This window comes from Dipodomys merriami, unplaced genomic scaffold, assembly GCF_024711535.1.
Source record: "Dipodomys merriami isolate MVZ:Mamm:240054 unplaced genomic scaffold, mDipMer1.0.p SCAF_8, whole genome shotgun sequence".
Lineage (NCBI taxonomy): Eukaryota > Metazoa > Chordata > Mammalia > Rodentia > Heteromyidae > Dipodomys > Dipodomys merriami.
The window spans coordinates 57,150,215-57,168,950 of NW_027206401.1; the positions used below are offsets into that span (position 1 = coordinate 57,150,215).

Here is an 18,736-nt window from a genome sequence, read left to right on the forward strand (position 1 = left end):
ACATTATTCTGCTGGGTCTATATTAAAATGTTACCCTGCTGATTGCAGAACGCTTTTGCTCACAAACCATCCAGAATGTCTTCTCTTCCACGAAAGTCTTTCTAGGGCAGCACTAGTTCAGGACTTGCAGTTTTCTACACTGCATGAATCCATGAGTTCACTGAGCCAGGAGCTTCCTGAAGATGCTTCCCTAACCTCTCAGCCTTGGTGAGAAAACAAGGACTCTTCAGGAAGCCTTAAGGAGCAGTTAACATCTGTAGATTCCTACTGAAACCCAGGTTCAAACCAATTAGTAACTAGTTAAATTATTTTTAAAAAACACCTAGATTAGTATTTAATAACTTTAAAATGCTAGCTTATATACTTAAAGGACCTGGAATGTTTTAGACCTATCTTAAGGTTCTACTTATCATGACCATAAAAGCCCAGCTAGCCAGAATCTTCTGCACAGAAGTCCTTTCTTCACTGGGCTCACTAACTATATACACAACACAGGCTATATATACAACAGAGCTATTGAGATGGAGATGGAAATGAGATGGTGGAGATGGAGATGATGGAGATGGAAATGAACTGATGGAGATGCACTAACTACATACACAACATGGGCCTAGAGCTATTGAGATGGAGATATAGTTTAGATGGTGTAGTTGGAGATGGAGATGAAGACGAGATGATAGAGATATAGATAACAAGATGGAGAAGAGATGATGGAGATGGAGATAGAGTGAGGCTGTGGATGAATCCCAAACAGAGGGAAGAAGAACTGAGTGAGAGGTTGAGACCATGTCATCTCATTCTGATGGCAGTGGCATGAGCTGATATTCTGTTGTTTCCATCAAAGACTTCTGAAGAACACGACGAAATCTTTAATTCTCTAAAGTCCAAGCTTGTAATTAATAGGAAGATTTCCATTTTTTTCACTAAATTTTTGTATTCCGAAAACATTCTGAATTCAAGGCCCAGTATGTGCACACGTGTGCGCACAGAAACACACACACAATATCGTTCAATTATGGCACCTATCAAAACGTGAGCAGCACTGTGGCATTTGTATGAACAAAGGACTAATAATCTGCCTAAGGTGGCTGGAGAATTTCTGCTGTGGAGAATACTTAATAATACTGTACCATACAGGATATTTATCTTGTTAGATGATTAGTAAAATAATAACTTGCTGTTGAAAGAGAAATTCTAGCCTAGTGTAGAATTGCAAAGCAGGTACAGTATGGCACGCTCAGATGATGGATTTATTAGGAAATATTCGCCATACTCCAGTCCGTGTTTCCCTCCTACAAATATTGCTATGGTATAGGAGCCTTAAACGCAAGGAGGCAAATCACAGACCTGAACACAGGAACAGGTTGGTAGGCGACAAAAGAACACCTTCCCCACGAAGCCACGCTGAGCCTGTGGGGATTCCGGGGAACCCCAGAAGGCCGTGTGCAGTCTCCGCGCCGCAGGGCTCGGCTGGGAAGCACACCCACAACCCGGCCATCACCAGGCCGTCGGGCCGGGGACTGGCCGTCGGTTTCCGAGGAACAAGGACTCACTGGGACCCTCCAGGGCAGAAGTGCAGACACAGGAGTCCGCTCTTCTGCAGAAGCCGCTCCATCGCGGGCCTCGTCAGCGTCGTCCATTTTCATTAGCTGGACTTCCGGTGACGGTTCCGCTTCGTGTGATCAGTAGCCGGACTTCCGGTGGATGGTTCTGACTTCCGGTAGACGGTTCTGCTTCAAGTGATCAGTAGCTGGACTTCCAGGGGATGGCTCTACTCCGTGTGATCGATAGCCTGACTTCCGGTGGGTGGTTCTGCTCCTGGTGATCAGTAGCCAGACTTCCGGTGGACGGTTCTACTCCGTGTGACCAGTAGCTGACTTCCGGTGTGTGGTTCTGCGCTGGGAGATCAGTGGTCACAGGATTGCTCTTCTCACGGGTGGGCGGGCACTTCCTGTCTGGGGTCCCCGGACGGGGGCCTGGAATGCTAACCCTGAGGCCTAGGCCCATTGTTATGTGCCCTGCGGGCACACCATCCCTCTTTCAGGGGCTCCTACCAATTAAAGGGCAAAGTTCAAGAGACCAAAGAAAACCTTTTATATGAAATAATGGCCCAGAGTAGGTAAGTAAACAGTTCGGTCAAGACCTTGGGTAATTTCTGTCGATATGGGAAGAAATTGAAGTAGCCTTTGCGAGGGAAAGATGTTTAAAATGAGATCATTGTGCAGATAGGGTTTGCACGAGTTTCTTCAGGATGTGGCCATCCACATTACCTGAAATTGGGAGTTATCCATCTGGTCAAAACCCATTGCAGACTTAATTGGGTTAGAGATGCAGTCAACAAGATTGTGTGGCTGTGCAACGTAAACATTTGCCAAAGGTCAAGATGCCTTCAAACCTGAGAAATTTGGACCATTTAGAGACTGACAGTAAAGATTCGGATCTGTACAGCAATTTGGGAATCAACAGGATGAGGTATTTTTTTCTAAGTCTTCTGGTACAAACAGAAAAATTTCTTCTGGGATGATGCTGTCAGATATGATTAGTTTCTTTCTCTTTTATTTGATTTCTTACTATTTATCAATGTTTATGCCTTTAAATTCTCTCTCAAAGATGAACATAGTTCGTGTTTCTCTTGAGAAATGACTAAAGCAATATAAATCTCTCTACTCTCTTCACATTTTTGTCTCTTCTTTAAATGTCTAACCGAATACATAAAAAAATTATTTTAGTTTGATTGAATTCATCTACCTATAGAGTCATCCTAAGAAGTAAGAGAGATTGGTAAGTAAATTCCTTTATATAATTTAGCTAGCAGCAGAATTGTATGGTGAAACTATTACATAGTAAAACTATGTCATGAAATATTTGTCATGGAAACTGACATACAGTTTCTATGTGTTTGTGAAATAGCCATCATGGGAAATATCACTGTTAGCCATCCATGACAGAGTGAAATGCTTAATTGTTGTAAAGGCTTAGAATTTAGGATGTTAGGAATTACTGGGAACCACAGTAATAGTCATATGGGGATAAAGTTGTTTACTGAATGCAAATATACAGGTTACAGATACATTTAGATGCAAAGTAGCTTTATGATAGAAAGGATCACTATAGAAATGATCATTTTAGAATTTTCAAACTAGCAAACCATAAACAAAGTACAGACTATGAACTCAGATACAGATTTTCTTTAATTCAAAAGATACGTATGGGCTGGGCACTGGTGGCTCATACCTGTAATCATAGCTACTCAGGAGGCTGCGATCTAAGAATCACGGTTTGAAGCCAGCTGGGCCAGAAAAGTCATCATGAGACACTTTTTTTTGTCGGTCATGGAGCTTGAACTCTGGGCCTAGGAGCTGTCCCTCAGCTATTCAGCTCAAGGCAAGCGCTCTATCACTTGAGCCACAGTGCCACTTCCAGTTTTCTAGTGGTTTATTGGAGATAAGAATCTCATGGACTTTCCTGCCTGGGCTGGCTTTGAACTGGGATTCTCAGATCTCAGCCTCCTGAGTAGCTAGGATTACAGGCATGGGCTACTAGCACCCAGCACCATGAGACTCTTATCTCCAGTTTAAGCCACAGTGCCACTTCCAGTTTTCTGGTGGTTAATTGGAGATGAGTCTCATGGACTTTCCTGCCCAGGCTGAGTTTGAACCATGATCCTCAGATCTCATCCTCCTGAATAGCTAGGATTACAGGCATGAGCCACTGGCACCCCGCAGATTTTAGGGGATTTTTTTTTGTTTTTTTGTTTTTGTCAGTTGTGGGGCCTGAACGCTGTCCCTCAGCTCTTCAGCTCTAGGCTAGCGCTCTACCACTTGAGCCACAGCACCACTTCAGGCTAAAAATGACTCTGAAACCACATGTGGTGTCACGTACCTGTAATCTCAGAGTTATTAGTTGATTGGATTTAAATTCTTTTGCTCATAATTCTTTTTTGAAATTTTAGCAATGTTGATTTACTCACGCTTGGCATTCAATTCTGGGGAAAAATTCCAGGGCAGTCTTATGTGTTTCTCCATATATTATTTGAGAAAATTCAAATAATATATGGAGAAAAATAAGATATATTATTTTAAATTTTGAGTTTTTGAACCTCAATAACTTCTGTAAGACAGCTGTCCATTTGGATTCTTCTGGATTAGATATTCCTGAGCCAGCATATATCCTTCTACTCTAAAGGAAAACTTATGCACTTAGCTATGCAATACCTGCTATCAAACATATGATTGAAAATGTAAATAGCATTCTCTCAGATAAATTAGAGGCTTAAGTCTATCCAATTCCACAAAATTCTGAGTGCCACCTGTGATCATATTAGTTGATATGAATCATTCTAGCCCCCTCTATGTCTGACTTTCAGAACAACCTTATTTAAGTACTGACATTATCCCTATTTTATAGATGGGGAGACTAAAAGTTAGTAAAAGACAGAATCAGGATTTAAACTGAATTATCTCACTACAGAGTTATCTGAAAGTACTTGAAGATGTTTTTCAGAGCTTTAGATCTTTCAGTTAGTCAGTTGTTCCCAAGTGGAGGTGATTTTTCCCATCAAGCAACATTTGGTACTAGAAGGGATGTTGTCACCGCCCCAACCACAGGTGGGTAGAGGCCAGCATGCTGTTCGACCTCCAAATTCTTATTGAGCCCCCCAAGGTCAACAGACCTTTATCTGAGAAAGTCTGATTAGATGGTAATTTTATTGAGGTAAAGTCTTTACTTCTTCTTTTTACTTTTACTACTTGATGTCATTTAATATAGTGCTATAACAGAGAAGATGCACATTAGCTATTTTTTTAACAAAAATCATTTTTGAGTTTAGTTTCCAGTGTAACCATATTCTTTAGGTTTTGTGGTTTTGCTTCAGTGTCAAAATGGACAGGTAACAGCTCCATGTCATTGACAATTTGACCTTCTTTTCCCTTCTGGCATCATTTTATATCAATAAACGTTTTAGTACAATTATATCATCATTCAATTAAAGGGAAGGTATTCATTAAGAAACTTCATCCCTATTGTTAATGAAGAGCTCGAATTTAATTATTTCCTGATTACACAGCATAGTATTTATGAAAATTAGTTTTAAAAAAAGGTTCACTTTTCTTTAGTAGTAGAAGAAGAGGTTATTAGGATAATGAAATTGGACAGAAATTCTATTTAAAAGATCATTTTTGCTCATTAGTCTTCCTCTGCCCCTCAGAGAAGCAGAGCCACACTGTTCTTCCTCTCTTCCTTCATCCAAAGCTCACCTTCAATGGAGTAAATGGGAAGAAGCGTAATAAAGCCTGGCCATTCTTAAAAAAAGGTCTGCTGCCCAAATAATATTTAAGAATGACTGACGATACTTGCCTTAGCCCATGGGTTCCACAGATCCACAAGAGAACCTGTATGCACTGTCTTTGGGTGGAGGGAGTAAAAGTGTCACCGTGTCTCAAACCCTGTACCTCTTCCACTGTGGATTAGTGTTTCATGCTGTTGGAGGGAAGGTGCTGATTCCAGATTTCTTGCATTGTGACTCAAAGGTGTTAGCTAAACATGGCATGTTGTGAAAACATTTCAGGAAAGTAGTTACCAGTAGGTGGTTTCGTGAGATCACAATGATTTTCTTTTTTTGAAACATCGGTGATCAATCACTCTGACCTGAATGAGCACTCCTGAGGGAAACTGAGTTAGGAAGGATGAGTCGGGCATCTTCAAGCTAGAGGAAGGCACGGAAGCTCATTCCTCAGATTGCTGGTAAATGCTCTTCACAAGTTCTTCCCGCACAAGTTCCCATTCACAGGTCGCTGGTGGTTAATTGTCTTTCTTCAACAAGGAGTTTTCATGGTGCCAGAGTTCTTTCTGTGTGTCTCTTCAACCAAATTCAAAGGCACCATTGGAACATCTGGAGGCCTGTGTGACAGAACAGTCCTTGTGGAACCTGCATTTCCACGGGGCTCTTGGATGGGTGTCTTCTTAATTAGGATGCAAAGTGGAAGTGACAGAGGTCTTGCTAGTGAATAGAGGCAGCTGGCACCTCCAGTGTGTGTGTGTGTGTGTGTGTGTGTGTGTGTGTGTGTGTGTAGTCAGTGGTGGGGATGTACAGTCATCATCATTTATATGTCCTGACAGACAGCATGCTTCTACAATGGGATGTTCTTGAGGTTCTTTGCTGGTTATATACCATCTCCTTACCATATTTTGCAGGGAAGCTACTGAGTTTCTAGTAGATCTCCAGCTTCTGAAGAACTCAAGAATGGAGTTCAGGGGAGCTGAGAGTCTGTACAAAGCAGTGGGCAGAATTGAGAGGTTTCTTTGCAAACCCGTTGCAGAATATCTAGAGATAAAGCAGTCTCCAACGTCTGTGGTGGCTGGAACACATAATCATTGGATCTGCAGTGGAAACTGTAATTACTGTTGCCACCATTATTATTTTGGGGGATCTCAGTTCTCTTCTCCATCACTGTACGCATAGCTTTATTTGTTTCCCACATTTTATCTGGCTCCACCCACTCTTGGTTGTTGAATTTACCTTAACATAACATACTAAACTCTTGTGTGGTCTGCCCCTCATTTGGCCACTTTTCTCATTGCTGTCCAGGGTTCCAACTTCCACAGCCCTGCTGGAGATACAGCCTTAATTCTCCTCAGTGTTTAATCTATGGCTGCTCAGAATGATCCTTCGTCAGAGCCCATCCTCTCTGCTATTATCAAGTCTCCCCAATTGTTTTCTTATAGTTTAAATGAAACACTAGGTTTACTGACTTCAGTCTTTCCTTAGGCACATTCCTCTCCACTACTCTTATCCTCCAAAAGGCTTTTATTGCACACCATATAAATCCATATAAATCAATTCTTTCCAAAAATGCTGTATCATGCAAAAATCTTTTGGAACTTGTCTTCTTTCTTAAGTAGGAATATTGTATTCCAAGTGCATCTGATGGAAGTTCATATTTTCAAAGGGAACTCTCTCTCAACTATAGAGAAGAAGCAAACCAAAGTTAATATGTGCCCATTTGAGGTCACTATGGTCCAATTGAGTGTTGTCAGAATCTGCAAGTTGAATTTCTTTCCTCTCACTTAACGCTAATGTTGGCATGGCCAAGCCTGTGACTCTGGGAATCATTTTGTTTTTTCTCCTTTGAGTATGGGCTGGTCTGGAATTGGGTGGAGTCTGGGCCAGAAGCTGTCCATATCCCTTTTCTGTTCCACTACGTCCCCGCTTCACTTCAACTCTGAAGAATGTCTCTGGTTAATTTGCTGGACAGCTGCCATAGTCTCTTCTCATCCCCGTCCTTCCACAGTTATGGGTCTTCAGCCACAGTCACGCACAGATAGATCAGGTCTTCCCAGAATAATCAGCGGAGTGGTACCTGCCACTCCCTGCAGGGACCATCTCCCATGGTGAGGCTGTGCCTCCATTCACCATGAACCAAGTACACAGGGACTGGCCACGAGCTCACCACACTTCCATTCTTCCTGTGCTCAATTCTTTTAAAGAAATAATGGCATGCAGGGTGCCAGTGGCTCACACCTGTAATCCTGCCTACTCAGGAAGCTCAGATCCAGACAGTAGACAGCACAGGCTTGGACAGTGAACTGGTTGGCTGGTTGAATAGGCTGCAGACAGTTAAGTTGTCTTGTGGGCCTCATTTCTGTTTTCCAGGAAATGTTGTTTTACCATGTTCTTGGTTAGAATTCTCAGAATCAGATCTTGTCTTGGGAGTTGCCTAGTACAAGTATTGGTTTCATTAAGCCCTGATACAAGTGACTTCCTTTAATTTGTTGAAGGCTTTTTTTTAAAGTTTTCTTCCAAACAAACATGCTGTTGTGTCTACTATCTTTAACTCTTTCTTGCCCAGAGCTCACATTCACAGAGAAAGCACTTGTGTGGAGTTATCAAGTGAATTTCTGGTGGCTGTATTCATTCATTCACTCATACATTCATTCATTTTGAGTCCTTAGATTTTCAACATCCCATATTGTTGTGGCCTGAACATAGAGATGTTACTGTGAGAGTTCTTTCCTATTTCTGTGAATAAACTCAGCAAAAACTGAGAGGATGGTAATTCAAAAGGCCAGCCTGAACAAAAAGTTAATGAAATTCTACCTTCATCAATACATTGGGTATGGCACTGATTGCCTTTGACCCCAGCTGTGCTGTTGGTTATGAGATGGAGGATCATGGAATAAAGCCAAAGTATGAGATTCTATTTAAAATATAACTTAAAAAGAAAAAAAAGGGGGCAGAAGGCCTGGCTTGAGTGGAGATTGCAAGCTTGAGACCCTGAATTCCAACCTCAGACTGCAAAAAAAATCCCAGACAATGCAGCGATAAACAACCAAGACTTCTATGTTACAAAGAAAGGAAAACACTAATAAAATTGAGATTTTTTTAAAAGGCATTATGAAGAAACCAAGTAATAGATTAATTTTGGCAACCTTTGTTTAAAAGGCTCTAATTTCATGCCACCATCATGTACTAAATGTTGTAAATAGATCATTATGTATATTTATACAAATTAGAGAATGGATTCTAATTATTTCTAAGATATAAATAAATGACTCAAGGCTGCCTGACAAACACAATAGATACTTTTTAAGTATTAAAGAAAGCAACTATTGTTATTAAGGAAAGCAATTCCATGTTATTAGAATTAATTTTTATGTAACTCAAAGATTAGCATTTCAAGATAGCTATGCCTTCTAAGCTATTAGAAGGAGGTGAGGTTCTTCTGTTTTTTCACAGTGCCCCATATTGCCTTTTTAGGGGACCTGGATCTATTACAAGCTGCTAAAGGATTTATTACCTGTATCCTGTGGGGAAAGAAGGGCCTTTTATCTTCTCATGGGAAGTGATTACATAAAAATTAAAGCTTTATATAGGCACAGTAAACGCATCCAAATTATGAGAAAAAATTATATATAATGAAAAAGTAATAGTTGTTTTCTCTCCAAACTCCTAATTGCATTTCCCAAAGGAAGTGTTAGTATCACTTTTAACTGCTTCTGTTGTATATCTTTTGGTGCTTGCCTTCATGATTTAAATAAAATATACATGATTTATAATTTATAATGCATAACTTGGATTGTACCTTTTAATTTTTAACTATAAAAGATGAGCTCAGTAGTTAGTACATATAAATCCTCAACCACAACTCCTTCATTTTTATGTGTTAAAATATTTTATTTTCATTTTCCATGGTAAATATCTATAACATTAAGATTACGATCTGAACTATATTTCAGTATCTCTTACTTTCTGTGCAGATGGAGTCTAAAAAATCTATAACCAAATAAAAATAGCATTTTCAGTGCTAAAATTTTCTTCATTGCCAATCTCAAATTTTTCCCTCTGATTTTTTAAAAAAACCATCGAATACTATTTTTAAACTCTGAAGCCTGGGAAAATAATATCCCAATTGTATCTTTTTATTTTCTCATTTTTTGTTATATTCTGTTGCCATGGTCCCTTGTACCTCATGTCATGTTGCTTCTTTTGCATTTCATTTCTGTTTTGCTGAAAAAAAATCAAGGAAATGGTTCTTGCTTCCCTTTCTCATTTCAGAGAACTCTCTCCTTTCTGAGGAAAAATGCATGGCATGGAATATTTGCCACCTCTTGTCCCATGTTTGGAATTTCTTTTAGCATTTATATTTCTAATATTCTGGTTCATATTTTTAAAAATCAAGCACATTTTTCAAGTGGTAGTGTTAATTAGTAACTATGTAAATTGTCCCCAAACAATGGGAACCTTAGATGTTGCTATTTCCTGTGTCTTCCTCAGCTGCATCCCATGTTGAAATTTTCTGAAAATTCAGTTACAGATTAATGGGATATTTACCTGTATTGTTTTTCTTACAGTGTTACTCTGTGTGTGCGCATGTGTGCCCACGCACGTGCTCAGGCATGTGTGCATGCAAGCACTGGAGTTTAAACTCAGGGCGTGGGTGCTATTCTTAGGGTTTTTCTCAAAGCTGGTGCTCTACCACTCAAACTACACCTCCATTTCTAGCTTTTTTGTGTGTGTGGCTAATTGGAAATAAGACTCTCACAGACTTTTCTGCCTGAGCTGGTTTTCGATTGGGGTCTTCAGATCTCAGCCTCCTGAGTAGCTAGGATTACAGATGTAAGTTATTGGCACTCGTTAGTACTGCTAGATTTTATGTATATGACATATTTTACATAATATTTATATATATGATATGACACAATATATGTAAAAAATACATTGTTCCCTTGCTGGGTGCTGGTACCTCATTCCTATAATCCTTGCTACTTAGGAGGTTGAGATTTGAGGATCAAAGCCAGCCTGGTAAAGAAAGTGCAAAACTCTTCTCTCCAGTTAACAACTAGAAAACAGGAATTGGAGGTGTGGCATTCTCTGTCTCCGTCTCTGTCTTGCTCTCTCTCTCTCTCTCTGTATATGTATGTGTGTGTGTGTGTGTGTGTAACTGATGATTGAGTTTGTGTGTGTGTGTGTGTGTGTGTGTGTAACTGATGATGTTTGAGTTACAGAGATTTTTGACTTGCTAATGGTGTGAAGGTGACACATATTCAGTAGAAATAATACTCTGAATGTGTTCTTTTCCTGGACTGGCAGTGCGTGCAACAGTATCCTTGTGTGGTGTTGGGCAGGAGTCAGGATCTGAGGCTCCCACTCGATCATTATGGACAACCACATTCTGTGCTAATGGTTTGGATATTTTGCTCTATTGTTAACATCTCCTGGTGTCTACAAGCTACCTATATTTCAGTGTGTGTGAGATGTTCAAGGCTTCATTATAAGTTAGGTTGGTGATCTTGTTCAGGTGATACCGAATAGTGTGGGCTTCATGAGTTCTGAGCATGTTTCAAGTTGGCTAGGCTAAGGCATGATGTTTCAGAAGGTTAGGTACATTAACCATGGTTTTGATTGATGATATTTTTGCCGTACAGTGAGTTTATTTAAGAGGCCCCTCGGTTTTATTATCTGTATTATTACTGTGTTATTCGTATTGCCTTTGATTCTTACTGCTTTTTTGGATCAAACTCTTTTACCTTGTATTCATTTAGTGTTTGCTTGTGTTTTTGCTCATGTGTAACATTAATAATTTTTTGAGAGAAGACTCATAAATTACAAACAGTTTATAACTATTTTGTTTGATTCACTCTTTTGACAGTCCTTGATCCATGGGCCTGAGTGTTGTCCCTGAACTTATTTTGCTCAAGGTGAGCACTCTACCAATTGAGCCATAGCATCACATCTGGCCTTTTTCAGTAGTTTATTGGAAATAAGAGTCTCACAGACTTTCCTGCTGGGGCTGGCTTCAAATCATGATCCTTAGATCTCAGCTTCCTGAGTAGGTAGGATTACAGGTGTGAGCCACCAGTGCCTGGCTTGATTTACTCTTGAATAATAGTTTGCTGCATAGAATTTTGGGCTCAAAATAATTTTCCCACAGGGATTGTGTATGTGGGTATGCACTCTGTGTGTGTGTGTGTGTGTGTGTGTGTGTGTGTGTGTGTGTGTGTGTGTGTGAGCGCGTGCGCACCATTCCTGAAACTTGAACTCAGGGCTTGGGTGCTGTCCCTTTTTTGCTCAAGGCTAGTTATCTACCACTTGAGTCGCAGATCCACTATCAGACTTTTTCCTATTTATTGGAGAGAAGAATGTCATGGACTTTCCTTCCCTGGGCTGGCTTTGAACCACTATCCTTAGTTCTCAAACTCCTGAGTAGCTAGGATTACAGGGTGAGTCACAAGTGCCTGGCTCCACATGAATTTGTTTCAGTACTAGAGATGGAAGCCAGGGCCTCACACCTGCTACCTAAGCACTTTACCCCTTGAGCCACACCCCCCAGGCCTTCATGTGGTCCTTCAAGAGACAATTTCACAAAGATATTCTTACTGCAGAAGGGACACGCATGCTGAAGGGACATGTATGTGAGCCAGATTCTGATTCTTTCATATGGAGTCAGGATATTTTTCCTTCATGAAGCAACTGAGATTTTTGTCCCTATTTTTAGTTATGTATCAACACCAAAATGTGTCATTTTATTCACTCTGTTTGACACTTAGTGGTTCCATGTTGAAGGTGTCTCTCTTGAGGAAAATTTTCTTCCATTATTGCCTTGAAGTTTTTTTCCCCCTCCAATATTAGAGTCTTCTTTGTGGTACAATAATTACAGAAATATAGAAAACTCTGTATCTTTCCTCTTAAGTTTGTAACTTTGTGTATTCAATCTCCGAGCCTTTTTGTGGAGGAAAAAAATTATCAGTTTGAACATCAAGCTCAATCATTCACTTTAAAAAAAAATTTTATTTTTTCTGAGTTTCAGAAGGAAGGGAGTGCAAGGGAGTTACAGGTTCACGTGTCCATGCAAGTCCCGTGCCTCCGTCCGTGAGTGCCACTGTTCTCCCCCAGCCCGTCTGCCTCCTCCCCAGACTCACTGCCCATTGCCCACTTCCTTGATCTCTGTTCCTGGTCCGTTTTGTTCCTTAGCTTGGGCTTTTGATTTGTAATGAAAATGATGAAATGTTTCGTTTTTCCACCGCTACTTGAATCTCTCTATGGATACCATATCCACTTTTATATCCTTGAGGGTATTACTTATCCCTAACCTGAAGGCTTCTTCTTTTTTGTTGTTTCCTCAAGATACGAGGGCTTCCACTTGTTACGATGGCATCTCTCCGTCACATACAGGTGATTCATGGATTTGCGATCTTCGGGGAGGCCAGCGTGGGCTGTCCTGTGGGGTAGATGTAGAAGTGTGTATCCAGGGTGTGCAGGCCAGATTCCAGGTAGGGTAGGTGGCTGTCTCTGTCATTTTATCCAGGGCTCTGATGTGTCCATGACCCAAGTTCTTGTATAGCTCAGCGGAGCACTGGTATTTCTGGTGTGCACCAGTAGGGCCCAAAGCCCACCATTCTCAGTAAGCTTCACACATGAGTTTCCAGCACATGTGGGCTTCCAGCACCTTTGAGAATCTGTCATCTGTTTTTTGTGTTTTTTTTGGCAGTTGTGGGGCTTGAACTCTGTGCCTGAGCGCTGTCCCTCAGCTCTTCAGCTCAGAGATAGCACTACAGCACCACTTCCGGTTTTTGATGGTTTATTGGAGATAAGAGTTTCACCTACTTTCCTGCCCGGATGGGCTTTGAACCATTATCCTCAGGTCTCAGCCTACTGAGTAGCTAGGATTACAGGCATGAGCTACTAGCGCCCAACTCTGTCGTTTGTTTTAAGCAGTTCTTTTTATTTTGTGTTTTTGTTTACATGTTTCCTTTTTAATTGGATTCCATTTGGCTTTTGGCTATTAGGAGTCCTCAGAGTTTCTCCTCCTGTGAAAACGTTACTTGTTTACATTATCATATTTTCTAGGGCTGGTGCATCCCTTGCTGTAGAGATGAATGCTCATGTTCCTCCTAGTGGTGAATCTGACTTTGCGTTCAGTCTACCACTGGGATGCCCAAGGCCCCTGGGTTTCCTCACAGCAGCATCGGCAGACCTTCCGTGACCCCATGGTGTAGCCTGACTTCCAAGGCAAGCTGGACACATGTTCTGCAGGCCAACTGTTCTTAGGTTTGAAGCCATTTTCTTTCTTTCTTTCTTTCTTTCTTTCTTTCTTTCTTTCTTTCTTTCTTTCTTTCTTTCTTTCTTTCTTGTGAAAATACTCTACAGAGGGGTTACAATTACATGGGCAAGATAATGAGTACATTTCTTATCAAGCATTGTAGCCTTCTCCTTTGTTTCCCCTTCCCATCCCATCCTCCCCCCACCCAACCCTCTTCCCCCCCTCACCAAAGTTGTAAAGTTCGTTTTTCTTACACTCCTTGTGACTACATATAGTCCTCTCTGTGGCTGTTTTCTTATTGAATAAGTTATGGTAATAACAGTAACCTACTTCAGAAAGTTGTTACACTGAGTCAATGAGTTCCTGGTTTTTGTGAGTCCAGTAAAGAGCAATCATGATGACTCTGGAAATTGCAAAAGACCAACTTGGCTCGGCCATTCAGTTCCTTATTACTTACTAGGATGGGTTTTTCAAGTTCCATTTCTACTTTTTATTTCAGTTGAACTACATCTTGGAGTTACATTGGGCAATATGCTTCTTTTTTCTATGTAAGAAATATGTTTTGATTGATTTAATGAAAGAAAAGTAGGATTTTTACTCAACTCTTTACCTGATACTGGTATGTGTTTTTTATTACTTACAAGTGCAAGTTTATACCCGTTACACCTATATGAATTTTCCTCTACATTGCTTAATTTTTATTTATTTATTTATTTTTGGGGGGGAGGTCCAGTCTTGGGGCCTGAACTCTGGGCCTGGGCACTGTCCCTCAGCTCTTCAGCTCAAGGCTAGCGCTCTACCACTTGAGCCACAGCGCCACTTCCAGTTTTTTTTTTTCTTTTTGCTTATGTGGTGCTGAGCAATCGAACCCAGGCCTAATGCATGCAAGGCAAGCGCTCTACCACTGAGACACTTTCCCAGCCCTACATAGCTTAATTTTATTAGCGTTTCTTGTAGCACTTTGTAGTTGGCAAGCTTTGAGTGCTGTTATCTCTTCTCTACTGCCTTTGCTCCTCTGAATATATTGACTTTCACTTAGAACTTCCGGTTCTTCTGCTCTACTCATTTCTTACCAGAATTGGTAAAATAATAAATAATATGAAGGAGAAGAAGGAGGAGAAGAAGAAGGAAAAGGAGGAGGAAGAGAAGGAAGAGGAAGAGGAAGAAGAGGAAGAGGAGACTTTTTTACTGTTCCAGTGGTATACAAATGGGGACAAACATAGTTGATGCATATATTTGGTCTATCAATTGAATGTGAGACTTGTCTTAGGAATTTGTCGACTTTCTGGTTAGCATTAGGGCACAAGCTGTGGCCATTGCTGCTCTGTGTGCAGCACTAGATCACAGTGGTTTTTTTTTTCAAATGGGGATTTCATTTGTTTGTTTTAATTTGTTTGCATTTCAGTGGCTCACAGTTTCTCCTTTCTGTGACTAACTAGACTACACCATGGATATTTGTGGATCTCAGCCACCCATTCAGACCAGAATATTGGCACTTGCCGATCTTCAGCCAGAAGGCTGAGCAGCAGGTTCTGTTTCTAACTTAGTGTCTCACAACCCCACACATTCTGTTTCTCTGCAGTTCACAACTAAGAAAACATGATTTGGGAAATCTTTCTTGCATTTCTCCAAGAACAAACACAAAGCCTAGGACTCAATAAATCCCTAATTTAAGCTTACAAATGACAAAGGGCCAAACTGGGCAGAGTATAACAGATTCAGACTGGAGGGAATTTTTTTTTTCTGGGTCCGGTCATGGGGCCTGAACTCTGGGCCTGGGCACTGTCCCTCAGCTCTTCAGCTCAAGGCTAGCGCTCTACCACTTGAGCCACAGTGCCACTTCTGGCTTTTTTCTTTTTGCTTATGTGGTGCTGAGGAATCGAACCCAGGGCCTCATGCATGCAAGGCAAGTGCTCTACCACTGAGTCACCTTCCCAGCCCCTGGAGGGGATTTATTAGATGAGCACACTTGCTGTTTCGAAGGGGACCATTTTCCAGGAGATAGAAGCACGCTATGTAGGATAATTCAGTTTAAGCATTAAGTTACTTAATCTCAATAAAGAAATCTTTGGGAAAAAAATAAGTGTCCATGGAAATTAATTTATGAGTGAGACTACCAGCATGTATTCTTTTTAAATATGTTTTTATTGTAAAAATACTGCACAGAGGGGTTACAGTTACATAACTAAGGTAATGAGTACATTTCCTATCGAGCATTGTTAGCTCTTCCTTTGTTTTTTTCCAACCATCCCTTCCCTTCCCACCTCCCCAACTCCTCTTCCCCCCTCCCTCAAGTTGTAAAGTTTGTTTTCAACATAGTGTCTTGTACATCTCATTGTTACAACGGGTCATGGATTTCAGCATTTTGCTGTATCCCTTCCTCTCCCCAAATTAGAAAAATGTATATACAAGATGCAAGGCACCAGAATCAAATACAGTGAAAACAGGGGTTATACTGTGGGGGAAGAACATACAAGAAAAACAAAAAAAACCCACATAGTACATTATAATTACATTAAAAACAATAGCAAGAAAGAAAAAACTACTTGTGGCCCGATCTTGGGGTTCATTTCACTTAACATCATCTTATATGGTCATATGTACATAGCTTTTGACCTTTTCTGCAGCATGTATTTTTTAAAAGAAGAGTTTGAGGTGCAAGTTCAGCATAGTTGCTCACTTTTGTTAGTGGTGTATTAGATGTAATGCTGGGCAAAATGTTTGGGACTACAGAGGAATAGGACTGATACCCTTCTGTCTGATTTCAGCCAAATAAAGAGATCTTCCATCTTTGTCTCCTTTTTGAAATGTAATAGTCTTTCATTTAACTTTGTGGAACACATTTCTGCAAAGACCTCCAGTAGTCAATCTGAAGAGATATACAAATAGCTTCTGAGAGGCTATTATCTAGATCTTTAAAACTATGGTTCTAGCCAGAACTTTCTCACAAAAAGAAACTGTGTTCACATCTGTAATTACTGAGGTGTATAAATAGCCTCCAAATTAAAGCACAGTACTTTTCTTTCTTCCTTCCGCTTGGGAGATTGAAATAAACTTGACACTGGAGCAAGACCTTGTCTGCAACGCCCCCATGCCATTGCATCTGCTTTGCTCAGCTTAGACCCAGGTGGCTCATATCTATCTTTACAGACTTCGGGAAGATGTCTGCAACGACGTGCCAACCACCAAGTAAATTTAGGCCTGCAGCTTTGTTTTCCTGTGCCCCAATTCAGCAACACCCGAAGCGATTTCCACCTATGCCATGCACCTCCGATACTAACAGCTGGGATGAATTTAAAGTCAACTCCACGTCAAGCCTTTATTGATTAACCAAATCAAGATAGCTTTAATCATCACAAGAATTCTAAATGAAATGAAAGGTGAGTCTCTGTTTGGTGGCACCTTTTTCATACGTGTGTGGGTGTCTACGGCTTTGATCGGTCCAGAATTACAAATATTTTCAGTTGAGTAAAGGAAGAGCTTGATTCCAAAAACCATCACCAGTGCCACAGCAGACGATTCCTTCCCACTTTCCCGCCCTGCCTGGGAAGGTGTCCATCTGTCCCTTTCAAACAGAAGTCCACACACCATCCTAGGGGGATTCTGGAAATTCTCTGGGGGGCTTTTAGGGCTGTGGAGGAGGTTCATTACGTGAGAGAAGACAAAATCCTGGGGGCCAGGTCCCACCCCCTTCCCAGCCCGTCTCCCACATAGCCCTGACTGTTCTTGTAGGGATGGCCTTTCAACATAAAACCTCCTCTCAGTCAAGATGACTTCGCCTAAAACAAAGCACAAGGCCTCACACATCATGCCTGATGGAAAAGGATCCTCTCAAAACACCCCAGGATTATTTACTTTCTGAGATGGAAGTCACATCCAAGGGGAACTTGGAGCTTTCTTGGAAGGAGGAACAGTGCGATCCCACTCTCCTTCAGAATGCTTCCATGGGACTGGAGGCCACAGGCCTGCCCGAAAGGCCTGCACATTTCTACCTCCAGAACTCTTGTGCAGGCCTCCTCTGTGAGCTGTTACCCAGCTCACTCCTCAATCACAGCCCTTAGATGGTGGAGCCAGGATTTAAATACAACACCCATCACCTTGTATCAAGTGACTAGGTATCAGGACCTAAAGCTTTGAGAATTTACACATTATCATTCGCTTCTATGTTACACATGGTTTATAATTAAATGTATACTATTTTAAGGAAAATTATATTCTGGGTAAAATGGGCTTATCTGTGCAGGGATCCTGTGGCGATGGCTTTGTATTTCTTTTGTTTTCTGTCTCTATAATAACCAGTGACCAAGGCCTCAGGAACTCTCTACGTCTGAAGAAAGGCCCTCCACCTGTGTGGTGGGGACCCCAGGACTCCCCCAGAGGATGCAGGAAACCAAGGATGCCCCCTTCCCCAAAATAAATTATCCATATTTGGAATCCTTCAAAGGGGTTGATACCAATAAAATTAATTGTGAAGGACTACCATGCAATTAACTTTAACCTGAAGGATCTAGCTTGCAAGACAGCTTGTAATAAAAAAAAAAAAGGTGTTACTTAGGTTTATTTATCAGAAAATGAGTAAAGTTCTCGACTGCTCAGCATCATTGCATTGGGTGCTGTTTTAGGAGGTTGTAGTTGTATGTATTTTTCTCATGTTGTAAGATAAAGCTATCCCATGTACAAACTCAGAGAACTAAGTTCTTTTTTTTTTTTGGTTGGTCGTGGGTCCTGAACTCTGGGCCTGGGTGCTGTCCCTCAGCTTTTCTGCTCAAGGTTAGCGCTCTACCACTTGAGCCACAGTGCCACTTCCGGTTTTTCTGCTTATGTGGTACTGAGGAATCGAACCCAGGGCCTCATGCATGCAAGGCAGGCTCTCTACCACTGAGCCACCTTCCCAGCCCCTCAGAAAAGTTCTTATACATCAAATATATTGTTCCAAATTCTGATGCTTCCTTAGTGTGACTTAGCATCGCTGTGTGTTCTTGCTTTTTCCAAAGATATATTTTTATTTTGTGTTTATAAAACATTAAATTTGTTAATTTAATTTGTTAATCAACATTAAGTTGTTAAATTTAAGAACAACTGCAAACATTTCTTTAAAGAGATGAAAACTCTGCATCAGCAATGTGTTAGCAGGGTTGGAGTCACGTGGAGACTGAATTGCTTTCCTCTCCCTGTGTCAGAGTCCTCAGCTCTGTTCT

The 18,736-nt window shown here is 41.0% G+C and overlaps 1 long non-coding RNA gene across 1 annotated transcript; it reads left to right on the forward strand.

Annotated features, from left to right (window-relative positions):
- The first annotated feature begins 1,971 nt into the window (after positions 1-1,971).
- Positions 1,972-17,941, forward strand: LOC138819173 (uncharacterized). Its single transcript, XR_011369339.1, has 3 exons — positions 1,972-2,119; positions 16,689-16,918; positions 17,838-17,941. It is a non-coding gene; the product is annotated as an uncharacterized lncRNA (long non-coding RNA).
- The last annotated feature ends 795 nt before the right edge of the window (positions 17,942-18,736 follow it).